General features: G+C 40.1%; 1 protein-coding gene and 1 long non-coding RNA gene across 2 annotated transcripts in view; both read right to left on the bottom strand.

The window, feature by feature from the left end:
- The window catches only part of LOC131725062 (Fc receptor-like protein 5), a 282,595-nt gene that overhangs the window by 182,005 nt on the left and 76,094 nt on the right, over positions 1-24,496 (bottom strand). The window lies entirely within an intron of this gene.
- LOC131725063 (uncharacterized) lies at positions 2,127-6,444 on the bottom strand. Its single transcript, XR_009320414.1, has 3 exons — positions 3,790-6,444; positions 3,239-3,340; positions 2,127-2,985 (listed from the first exon to the last, which is right to left on the bottom strand). It is a non-coding gene; the product is annotated as an uncharacterized LOC131725063 (long non-coding RNA).

The following is a 24,496-nucleotide window of genomic DNA, read 5'->3' on the forward strand; positions in this document are numbered from 1 at the left end:
AATAGGATAAGGAATGGCGCTAGGACCAGAAATACACTCGCTACAGTTTTCCATGCAAATGTCGAATACAATTTCGCAGCGAGAAAAAACTAAAACCACCTCTGTCGAGTAAACTCATGTGAGTAACAAGTCGAATAAAACAGTTTTCCATACCGTTAATGGGGCAGATTTGCGTGTGCGTATATCATGTTAAAAATAGCTTATAACGTCTAAGAGGTGCAGCTCCCCCTAGTGGGCACAAGTAAAGACGCAGTGTAAAAATACAAGTTATTGACACTGTTTTCTGTCTGTTAATAGAATACTGCAGAAGCAATGCTGAGGGATCAGGATACTGCAGCCAAGACCTACTGGTACTATTCCTCTGCAAGTTATATACAGTCGTGTGCAAATGTATTAGAACACCTCAGGATTCGCCATTTATATCCTTTATATACCTGCCTGCATGAAAACCTCTGGGTGTGAGAATTTCAATTTCAGTGATATAGAAACAATAGGCACCATTTGTGAAAATGTTAGACCACTTTGTGCTTTAATTAGGCATCTTAAACAATTTCTTGAGCATTTTACCATTTGTGGCTGTGTGTTCCTTTTCTCTTTCTATTTTAAATTAATTGCATGTGTGGCCTATTAAAGTCATCATTGCTAATTTGTCTATTGACAATTTTCCAAAGTTTTCAGTTCCAGTGGTTTGATTTCATATGCACAACAAATCAAAACTACAGAAGCAATGGGGTGTTCTAATACATGTGCACACTGCTGTATATCTCAAATTACTCATAAACCTGGAATTAGGCATTTTAAGTTGATTTCTGTATTTTCATTTTGCCTGAGTGGGCCAAATTGTAAATGTAAAGTTAATTGAATATTAACAAACAAAACCAAACAAGGTGCAATTGAAAAGGATAGTGCAGCCCCTAGTGGATAATAGCACTGTTCAGTATCAATACGTGACAATTCAATACCCCCCCCAACGTTATGCTAATGCAAGTCAAATTATGCAATATGTTCACAGATTGTATGTGACAGATTGTGTGACCATTGATGCATACACATGACACTTATCATACAGAAACAAAATAGGCATTTCCGATACAATCAGATCTTCCCTAAGTGTGTCTGCTTTAATCTGAAAAACCCCACCTGTTATTCCTGATGACATTAGTTTAAAGAGCATGAAAGGGTGAGCATCTAAATAAACTCTTTGGACTCTATGAGCAGTTTCAGCAGGAAATCTAAGTGAATTAATAAGCAGGATTTCATTTTAAATACAGAACCTAATGAAATAGTCCCTCCAATGCTGGCATCGTTCACCCTGCATGCATTGTCTACTGTGGAGCAGGGGTCGTGGCTGTAATGGATGGAGTTGTGATTCGGACTGGTATTATCCTTTCTCATGCATTTCTTAATATAGCAATTTTTGGTGTTAAGAGATTGTTTCTAATAATTAGATTTGTTTTTCAACTACAGCGCAGTGGCACAGCGGGCTAAGGCCTGGGCTTTTCAAAGACCTCATGTTGCAAGTTCAAACAATGGTAATTTTTTGTGTGTGTGTGTGTGATATGTGCTGTTTTAAAACATAAATAAATTGTTTAATATAAATGGTATGGATATCAAACTGCTTGCATTCCCTGGTTTATTTTGATGTTGACCAACATGCGCAATCACATGACTGGTACATGTCCAGTTATTTAGCTTTTCTGTTTGAAAAGTCGTCAGAAGAGGAAGAAGAAGGAGAGCAACACTTTTCACTGAGTTTGATGACTTATATCTCATTGTGTATAAGACGTATTTATATATTTTTTTCACATTTTTTGCAAAAAAGTTTCAAACTTTTGGTACTGGTACAGATGGTAATTCTAAGTGATGAAAACAGCAAATCTCTTGGAGCTGTATAGAGAGTCTCGGCAATTTCTGACAAGTTTTTCTAACTTTTTCCCTCTTGTTTATAAACTTTCTTATCTTCTTATGTTCTTAATACAACACACCCCTTCCAACGGATAGGAAACATATAATTTAATTACCGTTAATATCTATAATAATGACTGTTTGCTACCTGAAACCCCCAATACTTTGAAAGTTCAAATACATGTTGAAGGTGTATCATTAATAATACAGAACAACACTAGTAGAATAAAGCAGTTTATTGACTAAAGGATAGCTTATGAATACATACATTATTCAGTAATGCACTTCAAGTTACACTGTGCAATCAAGCAATCTATTAAATAAATGAATTCAATCAAACAATCAATGAATAATCCATTTGTTTTGAGGTCTTAGAAAATACCCCAGTCAATGGTCATTTTCTGTAAACTACAGCCGCAGTTTGAACAGATATTCACAGTAGTTCTAAAACATGGCAGTCAGGCTGATCTTCAGTACGACAGTACAATACTATTGCAGTTCCACTCCAGTGTGCTGCACACGGCTGCAGAGCTCAATCCTCTCTGCTGACTGCTCCTGATCCTGATCCGAGGTTTTCCTGAGACAGATGTCAGAGACACACAAGGAGGGGTCAGAGTTTAACTGCAGCAATAACAGAAGCTTTAAAGGATGATGACACTTCTAGGCTTCAGAGTAATCAAGTCCCATTGAAATCACAGAGTGCATTTCAGGGTAAGGAGCAGCTGTGTATCAACTGTAAAGACACTCTGTGGAGGCAGCAGCTTTGTGACATTACTGATGAAAGGGTTATTTTTTAAATACCCTGGATTGAACTTGAATCAAATAATAATGATAATGAATCTTTATCATCTGGAAACCAAAAAAGCCAAATTAACCCAATACAGCATTTCAGGACACAGGTCAAAGTGAAGGTGAGTTTGCAAGAGGGATTCTTAAAGAGCGAGTCAGAAAGTTTCCATCTCCATTTTCAGTGCTGTAAAGGATGATGACAGGTAGAGATAGCGAGTGCTGCCCCCTGGCTGGACACACACTGGTCAATACTGTCTTACCGTGATGTACCACCAGCAATACACAGGGAACCTGAAAAACAAATACGCAGATTGATTTCAGTTTGTTTCTTATAATTGTGTTATATGTGTTTATATAAACTTGCTAAATGTTTATTTTGGACACTGTAAATTAGCTGTGTATATTTAATCAGGAAATCATTCTTTTTTAATGAACTATCCCTAAGACTGGGGTGTGCTGTTCACACTGTAGAAATCACAGGAAGAAGCCTGCATGTGTGCTGTGACAGGCCATGTGAAATGTGTGCACTGACTGGGAGTCTCACCTTGGATCCTGCAGTATTGAAGGAGCAGCAGAGTGAACACAATGAAATGAATCAGAGTGAAGCTCACTCTGTAGCCAATAGCAACAGCGCTGTGCCAGGACGCTGGGGGAAGGAAGGTACAGTATGAGTGTGTGCGAGTGACTTCCATACACCTTGACTGAGCTGATAGGGATTCAAGAACATTACCCTGCTCACACTCGCTCTATAGGAACAGACTTCAGCCACTCTGTCACTCCAATGGCTGTCTGCTGTAACTGCATTTTATTTGAACCATCATTTTAATCACTCAATTAACACTAATTTGGGTAAATTTATTTTAAATGTAATTAAACCTAATGTAAAACTAAAACATTAGTGGGTAATATACACTACTGAATATAGTACAGAACTAGTGTCTGTACAGTGTATTTGTTTCCAATCCAATGTGTTGATATTGCTGGCAATTCTGTGATCTGTTTATTAAGGATTCTATACTGGGAATATAATGATACCTATTATAATCTATGAGATCACTTTCAATCAAGTCAGTTATGAAAAGTTTCTGCTCTTACTTTGCACTTCAATGTGTAGCTCCTGGCTGCTCTTCTTCACTCCCTGTGACTCCACAGCACACGTGTAGCTCCCAGTGTGGCTCTTCTCAGTGCTGGCTATGCTGTACAGTGCAGAGTCAGTGCTGTTAGTCACAGGCTCCCCGTCTCTCACAATGGTGTAGTGGAGTTCAGGGCGGGGGGTTTTGTTCACTGCTGCCTCACAGGTCAGGTTAAGAGCCTCTCCCTCCTTCACTGTGGCTCCTGGAGAGGCTGTCAGAGTCACCCTGGAGAACAGCTCTGACACAAGACAACACGGACAGTCAGAGTTTGACTGTCACAAAAATTGGATCTACAACTTTAACGGCCCTACAGAGAGATTATGTACTGAATGTTCATTGTGTGCTAAGAGTAATCCCACATATTAGCCCACAGTCTTACCTGTATAGAAAGAGGCACGGTGTCATAGCCACTGACTGTGCGTAAGACACACATCACCAACATGGAGCATTTTGACTACAGTGAAGCACTTTTATTCTCTGGAGAGCAGCCCCGAGATCGGACAAATGGGACACCGGGCTTAGGGGGTAGAAAGGGAGTTAATCGGGCACCTCCTTACAGAAGGCAAGGGTCACCACAGAAGACCAGGAGACAATGTTGGGGCCAGCTGGCACCAGACAACAGGGTGTCTGGGTTGGTGAGGGCAGCCCTGTCCATCTAGTCCTTGACTGGGGCTGGCTGAGCTCCAACATTCCCTCCGACCCACGTGGGATGGAGTTAATCAATGAGGGAGGTGGCCGGTGGTGGCCATGTGTGTTTTGCACAAGGGAAGAGGTGTGTGGCAGGGCGGACCTGTAAATAGTGTGATGTGTTAGCTGTGTAAATGCACATTTGGCAGAGATGGGGTTAAATATATCCCTCCACAGTGACAGGTGTGGCCATTCTCTAATTAGGTAATTGAGTGCTATTTGGGGAATGGCCACATGTACATAAAGGAAGGAAAACCCCATTTGTTGGGAAGGGTTAGTTTAAGGGAAAGGCTGAGAGCAGCATGTTGCGTTTTCGGCATGGGCACCGGGACAGCACAGCTTGGGTGCATCAGCACTTAAACTTGAGTTTTTGGTCTCTGGTAACCAGCCTTGGCCGTGACACTACCCTTTCACAGACCTGAAAGCAGTTACTGTGCACTTTCTACCCACTAATGCAACGAGTGAACTACAGCCCATGGACCAGGGGGTTATTCATGCTTCAAATCCTGGTACAGAACATTTCTACTAAGAGAGATGAGTGCATGGACAGCAGCAACCATAATCCAGGTGGACATTCTGCAAGCCATGCAATTCACACGCAGTGCATGGGAGCAGATGTCAGAAACATGTGAACTACTTTAAACATGCTGGATGGTGTGCAGGAAAGGGTGGTCAAGAGAATGAGATGCTGTCTGTTAGAGAGGAATGCGATACACTGGGAATATCATAAACAAAACTGGAGGGAATTGAATTTGAATAAAACCAAGCCTCTTCATGAGCAACTATGAGTGACGAGGACATTATTGAACCAGTGACATTGACAGTGACGGGGACAGGATGAGGACATTTCTGGTGATGAGGACGTAGAAGGCACAGAACCAGTTACCCCTTCACTGGATGAGTTCAGAAAGGCAATCACAAATTCACACAGTCATTACCTGGAACTGGTTAACAAGATTGAAACAGCATGCATTGAGAAAAGCACGAAAAAGCTGAAGCAATCTACTCTGGACATTTATTACAAAAGCAGAGACATGTAATTACTGTATTCAACTTGCAAGTGTAAATATTTATTTATATTAATGACCATAAAGTTGCACAATATATTGTGAGGGACTGGTAAAGAAAACGAGGAAAATGTGAAAAGACAACGTAAACCAACTGGATGGTAAACAAAGAAAATAATGTAAAGAGTTTGGGATCAAAAATGAAGTCGGGTTAAAGAATACATTTTGTAAATAATAACTGTGTGTTAAATAAGGGAAAGTAAAAATAAATAAGTTTGGTTTAAAATAAATACTTACTATTGTGTAGAGACAAACCACCTCCCTCCAGAGCTACCGTCCTGTCTCCCTCCTACCCTTCCTCTCCAAAACCCTCGAGTGGACTGTACACCGCCAGCTCTCTGCTTTCCTGTCCAACCACTCTCTGCTTGACCCTCTCCAATCTGGCTTCCGCTCTGCTCACTCCACTGAAACCGCCCTCCTGTCTGTCACTAACTCACTAAACTCTGCCCGAGCTGCCTCTCTCTCCTCTGTCCTAATTCTCCTCGACCTCTCTGCTGCCTTTGACACTGTCGATCACTCTATTCTACTATCCTCTCTCGCTGACCTGGGAATCTCTGGCACTGCTCTGGCCTGGTTCTCCTCCTACCTTTCCAACCGCACTTACCAGGTAACCTGGCGTGGAGCAACATCCACACCTTACCCTCTCTCAACCAGAGTCCCCCAAGGGTCAGTCTCGGGTCCTCTCCTGTTCTCTCTCTACACCCGCTCCCTGGGCCCCCTCATCGCATCCTATGGTTTCTCATACCATTTCTATGCTGATGATGCTCAGATTTTCCTCTCCTTCCCCACCTCTGACTCCACCATCCCCTCCCGTATCTCTACCTGTCTGTCTGCTATCTCGCATCACCTAAAACTCAACCTCTCTAAATCTGACCTCCTTTTCTTTCCCTCCTCTTCCCCCTCCTCCTCTGATCTCTCTATCTCTGTTCCTCTGGAATCTACCACACTCTCTCCCTCTTCCTCACCTAAGAACCTTGGAGTCACCCTGGACCCCTGCCTCTCTTATTCCCAGCACATCTCCACTCTGGCATGCACTTGCCGATTCTTCCTGAGCAACATCCGAAGAATCCGACCCTTCCTCACCAACTATGCTACCCAGCTCCTGGTCCAGGTCCTGGTACTCTCCCGCCTAGACTACTGCAACTCCCTCCTGGCTGGCCTCCCTGCGTCCGCCACCCGTCCGCTCCAGCTCATCCAGAACTCTGCTGCCCGCCTGGTGTTCTCTCTGCCTCGCTTCGCCCACGCTACTCCACTACTCCGCTCGCTCCACTGGCTCACGATCACCGCTCGCATCCAGTTCAAGACTCTTGTACTAGCCTACAGATGCCTTGACCAGACTGCACCCAGCTACCTCCAGACCCTCATCTCTCCCTACACCCCCACTCGACCTCTCCGCTCCGCCTGCACTAGAAGACTAGCTCTACCTCCGCTACGCTCCCCTGCCTCCAGAGCCCGCTCCTTCTCCACCCTTGCTCCGCAGTGGTGGAATGACCTTCCTACAGATGTCAGGACTGCCCAGTCCCTGACCACATTCCGGCGCCTCCTTAAGACTCACCTCTTCAAAGAGCACCTGTAGAACTCCTCTGTTTGTATCCTGGGACACTATCACCCTTCATGTAAATGTGCTTTATTTTGCTCTTATCTGCCCCTATTTTACTGCATTTAATCCTGTACTTCAGAATACTGTAATCTGCCAAGTGCTTAACCTGTAGTACTTTGTATTTAATCATATCCTGATGTAACTATCACTATTTAATCATACCCTGATGTAACTATCACTATTATCTGCTGTATTATTGAATCGTGGTTGTCACACTTATACTTTGCTTGAACAAAAGTTATTGTATTTCTTGCTCTTATTGTATTACTTGTATTGTAACACTTGAAATGTATTTGCTTACGATTGTAAGTCGCCCTGGATAAGGGCGTCTGCTAAGAAATAAATAATAATAATAATAATAATGTTGGACACATATTTTTATACAGTGTATTTTTGTTTATTTGTTACTTTGGCTCCCAGCTAAAAGAGGGAGCCCCCTTTCTCATTTATTTTGTTACTTTGGCTTCTAGCCAAGTGGTGGGGTCTTTTTATCTTGTATGTTCTACTGTCTTGTGCAATAAACCCATTGTTGTAATAACTTTTAAAAGCTGTCTATTGCACTCTTGTTTGGTTTGGTTTGGCAATGCAACTGCTCTAAGCTAGTCAGAATTTGAACCTGTGGTCAGAAGGGGATATAGTTTTAACATTTTTATTTAATCTTATCTAGGGTCCTAGTGCGTGGCGTAGATCGGCAGACTACATTAGTTACAGTGAGTGATGTTAGCCATTTTGTAGGTTGGGGCTGGTGAGGCTTCTAGTTAAATGCTGAACCTTGAATGTTGGAAGCATCTTCCACAAACTACGGTGAAACATTAACTTTGATGAAAATCATCGTCTGGGAGAGCTCTCTGAGATTCCCCTAAAAAAGTGTTCCATCTGAATTCGCCTAGACTAATACGGTATACCAGTCACCGTTCATTTATAGATGAATTATAGGAGGCTGTGTGGTCCAGTGGTTAAAGAAAAGGGCTTGTAACCAGTAGGTCCCCGGTTCAAATCCAACATCAGCCACTGACTCATTGTGTGACCCTGAGCAAGTCACTTAACCTCATTGTGCTCCGTCTTTCGGGTGAGACGTAATTGTAAGTGACTCTGCAGCTGATGCATAGTTCACACACCCTAGTCTTGGCAAGTTGCCTTGGATAAAGGTGTGTGCTAAATAAACAAATAGTAATTATGATTTTCTGATTTCATGATTCATTTCAGTTATGTCATCTATGCTTAAATGTGTTTTGTTTTCATATAAAAGCTCACAATATTAAGTTGTTTTTATGTGACTATTTAAACTGTGATTTTTATAGCAAAATCTATTAAAGTTTTATTACATTTTACTTTTATGAACATTGAAATTACCTTTTGTTTTTTTACTTGATTTATTAATAACCATGAGTACTTTAAATCACAAATGAAGAGCATCATAATCCGAGCCATTAAAAAGTACAATGCTTTATTTTAGATTTAGATTAAAAGAATGTTTATATTTACTTCAGGACCTTCAAACATGCTTTTCAGGACCACTGATACAATACATTTTTTTAAAGAGTAGCAGTGGTTTATGTAATTTATTTTTACTTTGTGTGGGTCTGACCTAAGATTTCATCTATCTATCATAATTAAACCATATTTTATGTATTTTTTTATTTTAATTTAGTGTAAAGGTTTTGTATTTAATCACGCACAGATCAATGTAATGTAAAGCCTCCAGAGATGATCAATAACAAAAGCAGCTGGGGAGAATGAACCGTACCCTAGCAGTGGGTGAAAGTAATTACAGAGTGACTGTCTGGCTTCCTGCTGTGACCAACTCCTAGTGACCAACTCCTCTATTGTAATTGTTCTGAATGGAAGGGTCTAATAAAAGAGGTGATTAAAGAGAGCAACATCACCACTGCCGTCCAGCTGGGATTTGTTTTTTCTTTGCAATCACCTCCACTACTGCATCAGGCAGTTTAAAATGGAGCAGTACTACTGCCTCTCAGGGGTCTGTATTGAGGGGTCTGTTCAGCTGGGTTAATAAACTCACCAGACACAGTCAGTGTAACAGGATCACTGTGTTAATAAACTCACCAGACACAGTCAGTGTAACAGGATCACTGTGTTAATAAACTCACCAGACACAGTCAGTGTAACAGGATCACTGTGTTAATAAACTCACCAGACACAGTCAGTGTAACACGATCACTGTGTTCATAAACTCACCAGACACAGTCAGTGTAACACGATCACTGTGTTCATAAACTCACCAGACACAGTCAGTGTAACAGGATCACTGTGTTAATAAACTCACCAGACACAGTCAGTGTAACAGGATCACTGTGTTAATAAACTCACCAGACACAGTCAGTGTAACAGGATCACTGTGTTAATAAACTCACCAGACACAGTCAGTGTAACACGATCACTGTGTTCATAAACTCACCAGACACAGTCAGTGTAACAGGATCACTGTGTTAATAAACTCACCAGACACAGTCAGTGTAACAGGATCACTGTGTTAATAAACTCACCAGACACAGTCAGTGTTACAGGATCGCTGTGTTAATAAACTCACCAGACACAGTCAGTGTAACAGGATCACTGTGTTAATAAACTCACCAGACACAGTCAGTGTAACAGGATCACTGCGCTGAGAGGAACGTGGTGGATCTCCTCTTTGTGCCTCACACTGGTACTGTCCACTATGGGACTGAGTGACAGGGCTGAGTGTGTAACTGGCTCCAGTGGTGTCTCTGATCATCTCTGTGCCTCCCTGACTGCTCTTGTACCAGAGATATTCCCAGCCAGTGAAACGCCCCTCAACCCCACAGCTCAGGGTGACAGTCTCTCCAGTGTACAGCTCTTCCCATTGAGGACTGCTGGTCAGCACAGCCTTTGGCAGCTCTGGGTAAATGAAGAAACAAGGCATGTTAGGAACATCCATCTCCAATACAAAGACAGAAATAAAACATTACAGGTTCCAGTACAATGGAAACACAGGGTCTGATTCTCTCAAATGAAAGCAGCTCAATGTTACTGTCTCTCAGGGTCCAGTAAAGAGGGCACAGCTCTGTATTGTTGTAATTATACATTTTTACTGTCTGAGATTTGTATTCTTGGTTGATTATTCTGGTTGGTTATCCGACAGTAGCCCTATTCATAGAAAATATTAAATATATCTGGATGGTTCAGACAGGACTCCCTGGATCAGGTATGAAACACATACTGAAGGGATAATAACAACATTTTGCAATGTGCACATAACACTGTACAATAGCAGTACATAATACAATACAATAGGCTAATGCAATAGGTCAGAGGTGCACAATTCTAGTCCTCCAGTCTTGTCTATCTGAGAGACTGTGGGCAAGACTTTCCCTGTGTAAAGCTAATGCTTTTTCATTTCAAAATGGCCTGTTTTCTGTTTCACAAAACAGTAATTTCTGAAGAAGGAAAAAACTAAATTTGAAACGCTGACATTTAACACTAGAAACGCCGGAATTTCGAACTACCTAGAAGCACCAAACCGGTCATTTTAACCAGTAGCTTTTTAAACAGCTGTAATATGATAATGAAAGACAAACGATTGTATAAAACTCAAAAGTTGTGTTTATGAACATCAAATCAAACATTTGCATAGCAGAAACACCATATTTAAATAGAAAACAAAACATCAAATATTTTTCTTCAAAAGCAGCAGTACAAAACAAGAAAAACTTAAATAAAACATAAATAAAATAAACATTTCACTAGTGACTATTTTGTAACGGGTCTCTGTACATACGGAGTTCTATAAACATATTATTTGTTTGTAAAAATAACATCAAAGGGTCTTTTTTTTCAAAAATAGTATCTAATGCGGTACTTCAAAACATAAATAACTATAATACAATAAACTATTTACATAACATATTTATTTAGCCTACATACCTGGCAGCTTTCTAAACTGTACAGTCCACACACAATACACGCTTCTCCACTTTCCCTGAGCATTTACCGGATTATAGGCTACATTTGATAAATAAATATGTATTGAAATAACCGGTTAAAATGACCGGTTTGGGCTCTTCTAGGTAAACGTGCTCATAATTGTCAATTTCTTGTGAATATGTGGCTCAAACGCCGTCATTATATCTAATGCATATATTTAGGAAAAGTCACAAACGGGCATGCGCATTACATTCCGGAACGCAGAGTCATTTAAATTTTAAAACCCAAAACGGTCAAATTCACTGGCTTGGCGCTTCTAGTGTTAAATGCTGAACCTTGAATGTTGGAAGCATCTTTCACAAACTACGGTGAAACATTAACTTTGATTAAAATCATCATCTGGGACAGCTCCCTGAGATTCCCCTAAAAAAATTTAGACAGTTCCTTTTGAATTCGCCTAAAGGACTAATATGGTATAGCAGTCACCGTTCAATTCTGATTTTCTGATTCCATGATTCATTTCAGTTATGTCATCTATGCTTAAATGTGTTTCGTTTTCATATAAAAGCTCACAATATTATGCTGTTTTTTATGTGACTATTTAAATTGTGTTTTTTATAGCAAAATCTTTAAAGTTTTATTACATTTAACTTTTATGAACATTGAAATGACCTTTTGTTTTTACCTGATTTATTAATAACCATGAGTACTTTAAATCACAAATGAAGAGCATCGTAATCCGAGCCATTAAAAAGTACAATGCTTTATCTTAGATTTTAGATTAAAAGAACGTTTATATTTACTTCAGGACCTTCAAACATGCTTTTCAGGACCACCTATACAATACATTTTTTTAAAGAGTAGCAGTGGTTTATGTAATTTATTTTTACTTTGTGTGGGTCTGACCTAAGATTTCATCTATCTATCATAATTAAACCATATTTGATGTATTTTTTTTTTTTTATTTAGTGCAAAGGTTTTGTATTTAATCACGCACAGATCAATGTAATGTAAAGCCTCCAGAGATGATCAATAATGAAAGCAGCTGGGGAGAATGAACTGTACCCTAGCAGTGGGTGAAAGTGATTACAGAGTGACTGGCCGGCTTTCTGCTGTAGTCTGGTGTGAACGAAAGCCATTTAGTTATACAGTGCATAGTGACCAACTCCTCTATTGTAATTGTTCTGAATGGAAGGGTCTAATAAAAGAGGTGATTAAAGAGAGCAACATCACCACTGCCGTCCAGCTGGGATTTTTTTTTTCTTTGCAATCAACTACATTACTGCGTCAGGCAGTTTAAAATGGAGCAGTACTACTGCCTCTCAGGGGTCTGTATTGAGGGGTCTGATCAGCTGGGTTAATGAACTCACCAGACACAGTCAGTGTAACAGGATCGCTGTGTTAATAAACTCACCAGACACAGTCAGTGTAACAGGATCGCTGTGTTAATAAACTCACCAGACACAGTCAGTGTAACAGGATCGCTGTGTTAATAAACTCACCAGACACAGTCAGTGTAACAGGATCACTGTGTTAATAAACTCACCAGACACAGTCAGTGTAACAGGATCGCTGTGTTAATAAACTCACCAGACACAGTCAGTGTAACAGGATCGCTGTGTTAATAAACTCACCAGACACAGTCAGTGTAACAGGATCGCTGTGTTAATAAACTCACCAGACACAGTCAGTGTAACAGGATCACTGTGTTAATAAACTCACCAGACACAGTCAGTGTAACAGGATCGCTGTGTTAATAAACTCACCAGACACAGTCAGTGTAACAGGATCGCTGTGTTAATAAACTCACCAGACACAGTCAGTGTAACAGGATCACTGTGTTAATAAACTCACCAGACACAGTCAGTGTAACAGGATCGCTGTGTTAATAAACTCACCAGACACAGTCAGTGTAACAGGATCACTGTGTTAATAAACTCACCAGACACAGTCAGTGTAACAGGATCGCTGTGTTAATAAACTCACCAGACACAGTCAGTGTAACAGGATCGCTGTGTTAATAAACTCACCAGACACAGTCAGTGTAACAGGATCACTGTGTTAATAAACTCACCAGACACAGTCAGTGTAACAGGATCACTGTGTTAATAAACTCACCAGACACAGTCAGTGTAACAGGATCGCTGTGTTAATAAACTCACCAGACACAGTCAGTGTAACAGGATCACTGTGTTAATAAACTCACCAGACACAGTCAGTGTAACAGGATCACTGTGTTAATAAACTCACCAGACACAGTCAGTGTAACAGGATCACTGTGTTAATAAACTCACCAGACACAGTCAGTGTAACAGGATCGCTGTGTTAATAAACTCACCAGACACAGTCAGTGTAACAGGATCACTGTGTTAATAAACTCACCAGACACAGTCAGTGTAACAGGATCACTGTGTTAATAAACTCACCAGACACAGTCAGTGTAACAGGATCGCTGTGTTAATAAACTCACCAGACACAGTCAGTGTAACAGGATCGCTGTGTTAATAAACTCACCAGACACAGTCAGTGTAACAGGATCACTGCGCTGAGAGGAACGTGGTGGATCTCCTTTTTGTGCCTCACACTGGTACTGTCCACTATGGGACTGAGTGACAGGGCTGAGTGTGTATCTGGCTCCAATGGTGTCTCTGATCTTCTCTGTGCCTCTCTGACTGCTCTTGTACCAGAGATATTCCCAGTCAGTGAAACCCCCCTCAACCCCACAGCTCAGGGTGACAGTCTCTCCAGTATACAGCTCTCCCCATTGATGACTGCTGGTCAGCACAGCCTTTGGCAGCTCTGGGTAAATGAAGAAACAAGGCATGTTAGGAACATCCATCTCCAATACAAAGACAGAAATAAAACATTACAGGTTCCAGTACAATGGAAACACAGGGTCCAGTAAAGAGGGCACAGCTCTGTATTGTTGTAATTATACATTTTTACTGTCTGAGATTTGTATTCTTGGTTGATTATTCTGGTTGGTTAACCGACAATAGCCCTATTCATAGAAAATATTAAATATATCTGGATGGTTCAGACAAGACTCCCTGGATCAGGTATAAAATACATACTGGCAGGAATGTGGAGTAGTGGTTAGGGCTCTGGACTCTTGATCGTAGGGTCGTGGGTTCAATCCCTGGTTGGGGACACTGTAAAGTAACTTGAGCAAGGTACTTTACCTAGATTGCTCCAGTAAAAACCCAACTGTATAAATGGATAATTGTATGAAAAAAATTATAATAATGAGTAAAAAAAAAAAGAATAATGTAATTGTATGTAAAAATGTGATATCTTGTAACAATTGTAAGTCACCCTGGATAAGGGTGTCTGTTAAGAAATAAATAATAATACTGAAGAGGTAATAACAGCCTTTTACAATGTGTACATAACACTGTACAATAGCAGTACATAATACAATACAATAGGCTAATGCAATAGGTCAGAGGTGCACAATTCTAGTCCTCCACCTCTTGTCTATCAGAGAGACAGTGGGCAAGACTTTCCCTGTGTAAAGCTAATGTTTTTTTCATTTCAAAATGGACTGTTTTCTATTTCACAAAACAGTAATTTCTGAAGAAGGAAAAAACGAACTTTGAAATGTTGAAATTTAACACTAGAAGCGCCGGAATTTCGAACTACCTAGAAGCACCAAACGGGTCATTTTATCCGGTAGCTTTTTAAACAGCTGTAATATGATAGACAAAGGATCGTATAAAACTCAAAAGCTGTATTTATGAACATCAAATTCAAACATTTGTGTCACACGGGGTGACAAATGGGGCTGCAGCAATTATTATTTAGTGGTCTGATTTATGTATTCACGTGTGCACTTAAATATATGTTGTATTTTTTTTCTATGTTTTCATGCACGTTTGTTCCTTTGTGTATTGCAGCTTTAAATTAATTTAATAACCCCAAACTGATGTAATTAACATCGAATTGCAGAACCTGTGAGCTGGCTATCCGCGTATTTACACTTAATTAGTAGCATTACGTGCACCTGGTACTGTTTTGGATTTCTCCCTATTTAAGAGGTAGGAACCCCAGCAGAGACAGACACACGAGCAGAGTCGAAACAGACACGATATAAGAGAACAGTTGGAGAGTGAGGAGACTGGAACGCGGAGCTGAGTAGAGAGAAGAAACGGGTAGAGGAAGAAGAGACCTGAAGTAGCGAGGCAAAGTGAAGAGGAGTTTGAGCCGGGACGATTGCAGTGACTAGCCGGGACCAGCCAAGGAAGGAGGGACGGCGAATTGGAATGACAATCTAGACTGAGTTCTGAACTACAGTGCCGTGAAAAAGTATTTGCCCCCTGTCTGATGCTCGCCATTTTTGCATATTTTTGACACTGAATGTTATCAGATCTTCAACCAAAACCTAATATTAGATAAAAGGGACCCTGAGTGAACAAATAACACAAAAAATTGATACATATTTCATTTATTTATTAAAGAAAGTTATGCAACACCCAATGCCTCGTGTGAAAAAGTAATCACCCCCTTAGACTCAGTAACTGGTTACACCACCTTTAGCAGCAATAACTGCAACAAAACGCTTCCTGTAGTTATTGATTAGTCTCTCACAGCGCCGTGGAGGAATTTTGGCCCACTCCTCCATGCAGAACTGCTTCAACTCAGTGACATTTGTGGAGTTTTGAGCATGAACTGCTCGTTTCAGGTCCTGCCACAACATCTCAATGGGGTTTAGGTCTGGACTTTGACTAGGCCATTCCAAAACTTTAAATTCCTTGTTCTTCTACCATTCTGATGTAGACTTGCTTGTGTGTTTCGGATCATTGTCTTGCTGCATGACCCAGCTGTGCTTCAGCTTCAGCTCACGGACTAATGGCCTTACATTCTCCTCTAGAATTCTCTGATACAGAGCAGAATTTATGGTTCCTTCAATGATGGCAAGGCGTCCAGGTCCTGATGCAGCAAAGCATCCCCAAACCATGACACTACCACCACCATGCTTGACCGTTGGTATGAGGTTCTTACTGTGGAATGCAGTGTTTGGTTTTTGCCAGACATAACGGGGCCCATGTCGGCCAAAAAGTTCCACTTTTGACTCATCTGTCCATAGAACATTGTTCCAGAACTCTTGAGAATCATCCAGGTGCTTTTTGGCAAACTTGAGAGGAGCATTCATGTTCTCCTTAGTGAGCAATGGTTTCCGCCTTGCTACTCTGCCATGAATCCCATTTTTGCCCAGTGTCTTTCTGATGGTGGAGTCAGGAACACTGACCTTAGCCGTGGCAAGAGAGGCCTGCAGATCCCTGGATGTTGTTCTAGGGTTCTTTGTGACTTCCTGGACGATTTTACGCCTTGCTCTTGGAGAGATTTTGGCAGGACGGCCACTCCTGGGAAGATTCACTACTGTCCCAAACTTTCTCCATTTGGACAATATGGCTCTGACTGTGGTTCGGTGGAGCCCCAGAGCCTTAGAAATGGCTTTGTAACCCTTTCCAGACTGATAGGCATCAACAACCTTCTTCCGGAGGTCTTCAGGAATTTCTTTTGTTCGTGGCATGATGTGCCTCTAGAACCTGTGTGCTGACAACTTCAGTCTGATGGTAAGGGCCAAAGTTAGTCAGATTTATATTGGGCAGGGCTGGCCCAAATCAGGCCTGGTTGTTAACCAAAGTACTCAAACAGCTGACCCTAATTATCCCTTTAATTATTATTTATTTCTTAGCAGATGCCCTTATCCACACTGCTGCCCATATAATTGGGTTGAGTTAACTGGGGGGGGGGGACGACTCCCTCTATATACTACTACAACCCACAAAGAAATCTGACCAAATACAATGTGAAAAATGTGCACATGCAGAAAATCAGACAGGGGCAAATACTTTTTCATGGCACTGTATATCACCTGTAGCTGCTGCTAAATACCTGAGATAAGTGCTACTCTAATCTAGCTTTGTTTGTTTTATAACGAGGAAGAAGTATACTGTATTGTTATCTTTGCCTTGTTGTTCGTTGTCGTATGTGTATTTTACTGCTTTTGGCATTTTGTGTCAGACCATAGTTAGATTCTGTTCTTAGTCTGTTTATGTAAATTAAAGATAGCTATTGTACTGTTTTTATAGAAAAGCTCACAAACGACAGAAGGGGAGGGAGGGGGAGCTGGAGTATAGGGTGGAAGCGACTGTAGCGAGAATGATTTATATATACGTTCGGTTTGGATTGGTGTTTTGATTACTGCATGCTTTGTTGTTTCCGGTGTTATCCGGTGCCTGGCTGTCTGCTACAGGAGGACGCTGGATATACATTTGCACATGAACTGCACTTTACCCCCATGTTTGTGGTTGAATATTTGATTTATTTTGTGTTGGACACATATTTTTATACAGTGTATTTTTGTTTATTTGTTACTTTGGCTCCCAGCTAACAGAGGGAGCCCCTTTCTCATTTATTTTGTTACTTTGGCTTCTAGCCAAGTGGTGGAGTCTTTTTATCTTGTATGTTCTACTGTCTTGTGCAATAAACCCATTGTTGTAATAACTTTTAAAAGCCGTCTATTGCACTCTTGTTTGGTTTGGTTTGGCAATGCAACTGCTCTAAGCTAGTCAGAATTTGAACCTGTGGTCAGAAGGGGATATAGTTTTAACATTTTTATTTAATCTTATCTAGGGTCCTAGTGCGTGGCGTAGATCGGCAGACTACATTAGTTACAGTGAGTGATGTTAGCCATTTTTGTAGGTTGGGGCTGGTGAGGCGGCGGCGGCGCCCCCGGCCCCCCCGTCTCACATTTGCATAGCAGAAACACCACATTTAAATGGAAAACAGAACATAAAATATTTTTCAAAATGAGCAGTAGAAAACAAGAAAAACTTAAATAAGATAAACATTTCACTAGTAACTATTTTGTAAACATTTTATTTGTTTATAAAAATAACAAAGGTTTTTTTTTTCGAAATTGTAGATAATGCAGTACTTCAAAACATTAATATCTATAATACAATAAACTATTTACATAACATATTTATTTAGCCTGCATACCTGGCAGCTTTCTAACCTGTACAGTCCACACACAATACACGCTTCTCCACTTTCCCTGAGCATTTACTGGATTATAGGCTACATTTGATAAATAAATGTGTATTGAAATAACCGGTTAAAATGACCGGTTTGGGGGCTTCTAGGTAATCATGTTTATAATTGTCAATTTCTTGTGAATATGCCGGTCAAACACCGTCACTATATCTAATGCATATATTTAGGAAAAGTCACAAACGGGCATGCACATTACATTCCGGAAAGCAGAGTCATTTAAATTTTAAAACCCAAAACGGTCAAATTGACTGGCTTGGCGCTTCTAGTTAAATGCTGAACCTTGAATGTTGGAAGCATCTTCCACAAACTACGGTGAAACATTAACTTTGATGAAAATCATCGTCTGGGACAGCTCTCTGAGATTCCCCTAAAAAGTGTTCCATCTGAATTCGCCTAGACTAATACGGTATACCAGTCACAGTTCAATTATAGACGAATTATAGGAGGCTGTGTGGGCCAGTGGTTAAAGAAAAGGGCTTGTAACCAGTAGGTCCCCGGTTCAAATCCAACGTCAGCCACTGACTCATTGTGTGACCCTGAGCAAGTCACTTAACCTCCTTGTGCTCCGTCTTTCGGGTGAGACGTAATTGTAAGTGACTCTGCAGCTGATGCATAGTTCACACACCCTAGTCTCTGTAAGTCGCCTTGGATAAAGGTCTCTGCTAAATAATAATTATGATTTTCTAATTTCATAATTCATTTCAGTTATGTCATCTATGCTTAAATGTGTTTCGTTTTCATATAAAAGCTCACAATATTAAGTTGTTTTTATGTGACTATTTAAACTGTGTTTTTTATAGCAAAATCTATTAAACTTTTATTACATTTTACTTTTATGAACATTGAAATTATCTTTTGTTTTTTTACTTGATTTATTAATAACCATGAGTACTTTAAATCACAAATGAAGAGCATCGTAATCCGAGCCATTAAAAAGTACAATGCTTTATTTTAGATTTTAGATTAAAAGAATGTTTATATTTACTTCTGGACCTTCAAACATGCTTTTCAGGACCACTGATACAATACATTTTTTTAAAGAGTAACACTGGTTTATGTAATTTATTTTTACTTTGTGTGGGTCTGACCTAAGATTTCATCTATCTATCATAATTAAACCATATTTTATGTATTTTTTTTTATTTAGTGTAAAGGTTTTGTATTTAATCACGCACAGATCAATGTAATGTAAAGCCTCCAGAGATGATCAGTAATGAAAGCAGCTGGGGAGAATGAACCGTACCCTAGCAGTGGGTGAAAGTGATTACAGAGTGACTGTCTGGCTTTCTGCTGTAGTCTGGTGTGAATGAAAGCCATTTTGTTATACAGTGCATAGTGACCAACTCCTCTATTGTAATTGTTCTGAATTGAAGGGTCTAATAAAAGAGGTGATTAAAGAGAGCAACATCACCACTGCCGTCCAGCTGGGATTTTTCTCTTACAATCAACTACACTACTGCGTCAGGCAGTTTAAAATGGAGCAGTACTACTGCCTCTCAGGGGTCTGTATTGAGGGGTCTGTTCAGCTGGGTTAATGAACTCACCAGACACAGTCAGTGTAACAGGATCACTGTGTTAATAAACTCACCAGACACAGTCAGTGTAACAGGATCGCTGTGTTAATAAACTCACCAGACACAGTCAGTGTAACAGGATCGCTGTGTTAATAAACTCACCAGACACAGTCAGTGTAACAGGATCACTGTGTTAATAAACTCACCAGACACAGTCAGTGTAACAGGATCACTGTGTTAATAAACTCACCAGACACAGTCAGTGTAACAGGATCACTGTGTTAATAAACTCACCAGACACAGTCAGTGTAACAGGGTCACTGCGCTGAGAGGAACGTGGTCGATCTCTTCTTTTTGCCTCACACTGGTACTGTCCACTATGGGACTGAGTGACAGATCTGAGTGTGTAACTGGCTCCAGTGGTGTCTCTGATCTGCACTGTGCCTCTCTGACTGCTCTTGTACCAGAGATATCGCCAGCCAGTGAAACGCCCATCAACCCCACAGCTCAGGATGACAGTCTCTCCAGTGTACAGCTCTCCCCATTGAGGACTGCTGGTCAGCACAGCCTTTGGCAGCTCTGGGTAAATGAAGAAACAAGGCATGTTAGGAACATCCATCTCCAATACAAAGACAGAAATAAAACATTACAGGTTCCAGTACAATGGAAACACAGGGTCCAGTAAAGAGGGCACAGCTCTGTATTGTTGTAATTATACATTTTTACTGTCTGAGATTTGTATTCTTGGTTGATTATTCTGGTTGGTTATCCGACAGTAGCCCTATTCATAGAAAATATTAAATATATCTGGATGGTTCAGACAAGACCCCCTGGATCAGGTATGAAACACATACTGAAGGGATAATAACAACCTTTTGCAATGTGCACATAACACTGAACAATAGCAGTACATAATACAATACAATAGGCTAATGCAATAGGTCAGAGGTGCACAATTCTAGTCCTCCAGTCTTGTCTATCTGAGAGACTGTGGGCAATGGCCTGTTTTCTGTTTCACAAAACAGTAATTTCTGAAGAAGGAAAAAACTAACTTTGAAATGTTGAAATTTAACACTAGAAGCGCCGGGAATTTCGAACTACCTAGAAGCACCAAACCGGTCATTTTAACCGGTAGCTTTTTAAACAGCTGTAATATGACAATGAAAGACAAACGATTGTATAAAACTCAAAAGTTGTATTTATGAACATCAAATCAAACATTTGCATAGCAGAAACACCATATTTAAATGGAAAACAAAACATCAAATATTTTTCTTCAAAAGGAGCAGTACAAAACAAGAAAAAGTTAAATAAAACATAAATAAAATAAACATTTCACTAGTGACTATTTTGTAACGGGTCTCTATACATATGGAGTTCTATAAACATTTTATTTGTTTGTAAAAATAACATCAAAGGGTCTTTTTTTTCAAAAATAGTATCTAATGCACTACTTCAAAACATAAATAACTATAATACAATAAACTATTTACATAACATATTTATTTAGCCTGCATACCTGGCAGCTTTCTAACCTGTACAGTCCACACACAATACACGCTTCTCCACTTTCCCTGAGCATTTACCGGATTATAGGCTACATTTGATAAATAAATATGTATTGAAATAACCGGTTAAAATGACCGGTTTGGGCGCTTCTAGGTAAACGTGCTCATAATTGTCAATTTCTTGTGAATATGCAGCTCAAACACAGTCACTATATCTAATGCATATATTTAGGAAAAGTCACAAACGGGCATGCGCATTACATTCTGGAACGCAGAGTCATTTAAATTTTAAAACCCAAAACGGTCAGATTGACTGGCTTGGCGGTTCTAGTTAAATGCTGAACCTTGAATGTTGGAAGCATCTTCCACAAACTACGGTGAAACATTAACTTTGATTAAAATCATCATCTGGGACAGCTCTCTGAGATTCCCCTAAAAAATTTAGGCAGTTCCTTTTGAATTCGCCTAAAGGACTAATACGGTATAGCAGTCACCGTTCAATTATGATTTTCTGATTTCATGATTCATTTCAGTTATGTCATCTATGCTTAAATGTGTTTTGTTTTCATATCACAATATTATGTTGTTTTTTATGTGACTATTTAAACTGTGTTTTTATAGCAAAATCTTTAAAGTTTTATTACATTTTACTTTTATGAACATTGAAATTACCTTTTCTTTTTACCTGATTTATTAATAATCATGAGTACTTTAAATCACAAATGAAGAGCATCATAATCCGAGCCATTAAAAAGTACAATGCTTTATTTTAGATTTTAGATTAAAAGAATGTTTATATTTACTTCAGGACCTTCAAACATGCTTTTCAGGACCACTGATACAATACATTTTTTTAAAGAGTAACAGTGGTTTATGTAATTTATTTTTACTTTGTGTGGGTCTGACCTAAGATTTCATCTATCTATCATAATTAAATCATATTTTATGTATTAAATACAAAGGTTTTGTATTTAATCACGCACAGATCAATGTAATGTAAAGCCTCCAGAGATGATCAGTAACGAAAGCAGCTGGGGAGAATGAACCGCACCCTAGCAGTGGGTGAAAGTGATTACAGAGTGACTGTCTGGCTTTCTGCTGTAGTCTGGTGTGAACGAAAGCCATTTTGTTATACAGCGCATAGTGACCAACTCCTCTATTGAAATTGTTCTGAATGGAAGGGTCTAATAAAAGAGGTGATTAAAGAGAGCAACATCACCACTGCTGTCCAGCTGGGATTTTTTTTTCTTTGAATCAACTACATTACTGCGTCAGGCAGTTTAAAATGGAGCAGTACTACTGCCTCTCAGGGGTCTGTATGGAGGGGTCTGTTCAGCTGGGTTAATGAACTCACCAAACACAGCCAGTGTAACAGGATCACTGTGTTAATAAACTCACCAGACACAGTCAGTGTAACAGGATCGCTGTGTTAATAAACTCACCAGACACAGTCAGTGTAACAGGATCACTGTGTTAATAAACTCACCAGACACAGTCAGTGTAACAGGATCGCTGTGTTAATAAACTCACCAGACACAGTCAGTGTAACAGGATCACTGTGTTAATAAACTCACCAGACACAGTCAGTGTAACAGGATCACTGTGTTAATAAACTCACCAGACACAGTCAGTGTAACAGGATCACTGTGTTAATAAACTCACCAGACACAGTCAGTGTAACAGGATCGCTGTGTTAATAAACTCACCAGACACAGTCAGTGTAACAGGATCACTGTGTTAATAAACTCACCAGACACAGTCAGTGTAACAGGATCACTGTGTTAATAAACTCACCAGACACAGTCAGTGTAACATGATCACTGTGTTAATAAACTCACCAGACACAGTCAGTGTAACAGGATCACTGTGTTAATAAACTCACCAGACACAGTCAGTGTAACAGGATCGCTGTGTTAATAAACTCACCAGACACAGTCAGTGTAACAGGATCACTGTGTTAATAAACTCACCAGACACAGTCAGTGTAACAGGATCGCTATGTTAATAAACTCACCAGACACAGTCAGTGTAACAGGATCACTGTGTTAATAAACTCACCAGACACAGTCAGTGTAACAGGATCACTGTGTTAATAAACTCACCAGACACAGTCAGTGTAACAGGATCGCTGTGTTAATAAACTCACCAGACACAGTCAGTGTAACAGGATCACTGTGTTAATAAACTCACCAGACACAGTCAGTGTAACAGGATCACTGTGTTAATAAACTCACCAGACACAGTCAGTGTAACAGGATCGCTGTGTTAATAAACTCACCAGACACAGTCAGTGTAACAGGATCACTGTGTTAATAAACTCACCAGACACAGTCAGTGTAACAGGATCGCTGTGTTAATAAACTCACCAGACACAGTCAGTGTAACAGGATCACTGTGTTAATAAACTCACCAGACACAGTCAGTGTAACAGAATCACTGCGCTGAGAGGAACGTGGTCGATCTCCTCTTTGTGCCTCACACTGGTACTGTCCACTATGGGACTGAGTGACAGGGCTGAGTGTGTATGTGGCTCCAGTGGTGTCTCTGATCTGCACTGTGCCTCTCTGACTGCTCTTGTACCAGAGATATAGCCAGCCAGTGAAACGCCCATCAACCCCACAGCTCAGGGTGACAGTCTCTCCAGTGTACAGCTCTCCCCATTGAAGACTGCTGGTCAGCACAGCCTTTGGCAGCTCTGGGTAAATGAAGAAACAAGGCATGTTAGGAACATCCATCTCCAATACAAAGACAGAAATAAAACATTACAGGTTCCAGTACAATGGAAACACAGGGTCCAGTAAAGTGGGCACAGCTCTGTATTGTTGTAATTATACATTTTTACTGTCTGAGATTTGTATTCTTGGTTGATTATTCTGGTTGGTTATCCGACAGTAGCCCTATTCATGGAAAATATTAAATATATCTGGATGGTTCAAACAAGACTCCCTGGATCAGGTATGAAACACATACTGAAGAGGTAACAACAGCCTTTTACAATGTGCACATAACACTGTACAATAGCAGTACATAATACAATACAATAGGCTAATGCAATAGGTCAGAGGTGCACAATTCTAGTCCTCCAGCTCTTGTCTATCTGAGAGACTGTGGGCAAGACTTTCCCTGTGTAAAGCTAATGTTTTTTTGTTTCAAAATGGACTGTTTTCAATTTCACAAACAGTAATTTCTGAAGAAGGAAAAAACTAACTTTGAAATGCTGAAATTTAACAGTAGAAGCGCCGGGAATTTCGAACTACCTAGAAGCACCAAACCGGTCATTTTAACTGGTAGCTTTTTAAACAGCTGTAATATGATAATGAAAAAC

Source organism: Acipenser ruthenus, chromosome 60, assembly GCF_902713425.1.
Source record: "Acipenser ruthenus chromosome 60, fAciRut3.2 maternal haplotype, whole genome shotgun sequence".
NCBI classification, from domain to species: domain Eukaryota; kingdom Metazoa; phylum Chordata; class Actinopteri; order Acipenseriformes; family Acipenseridae; genus Acipenser; species Acipenser ruthenus.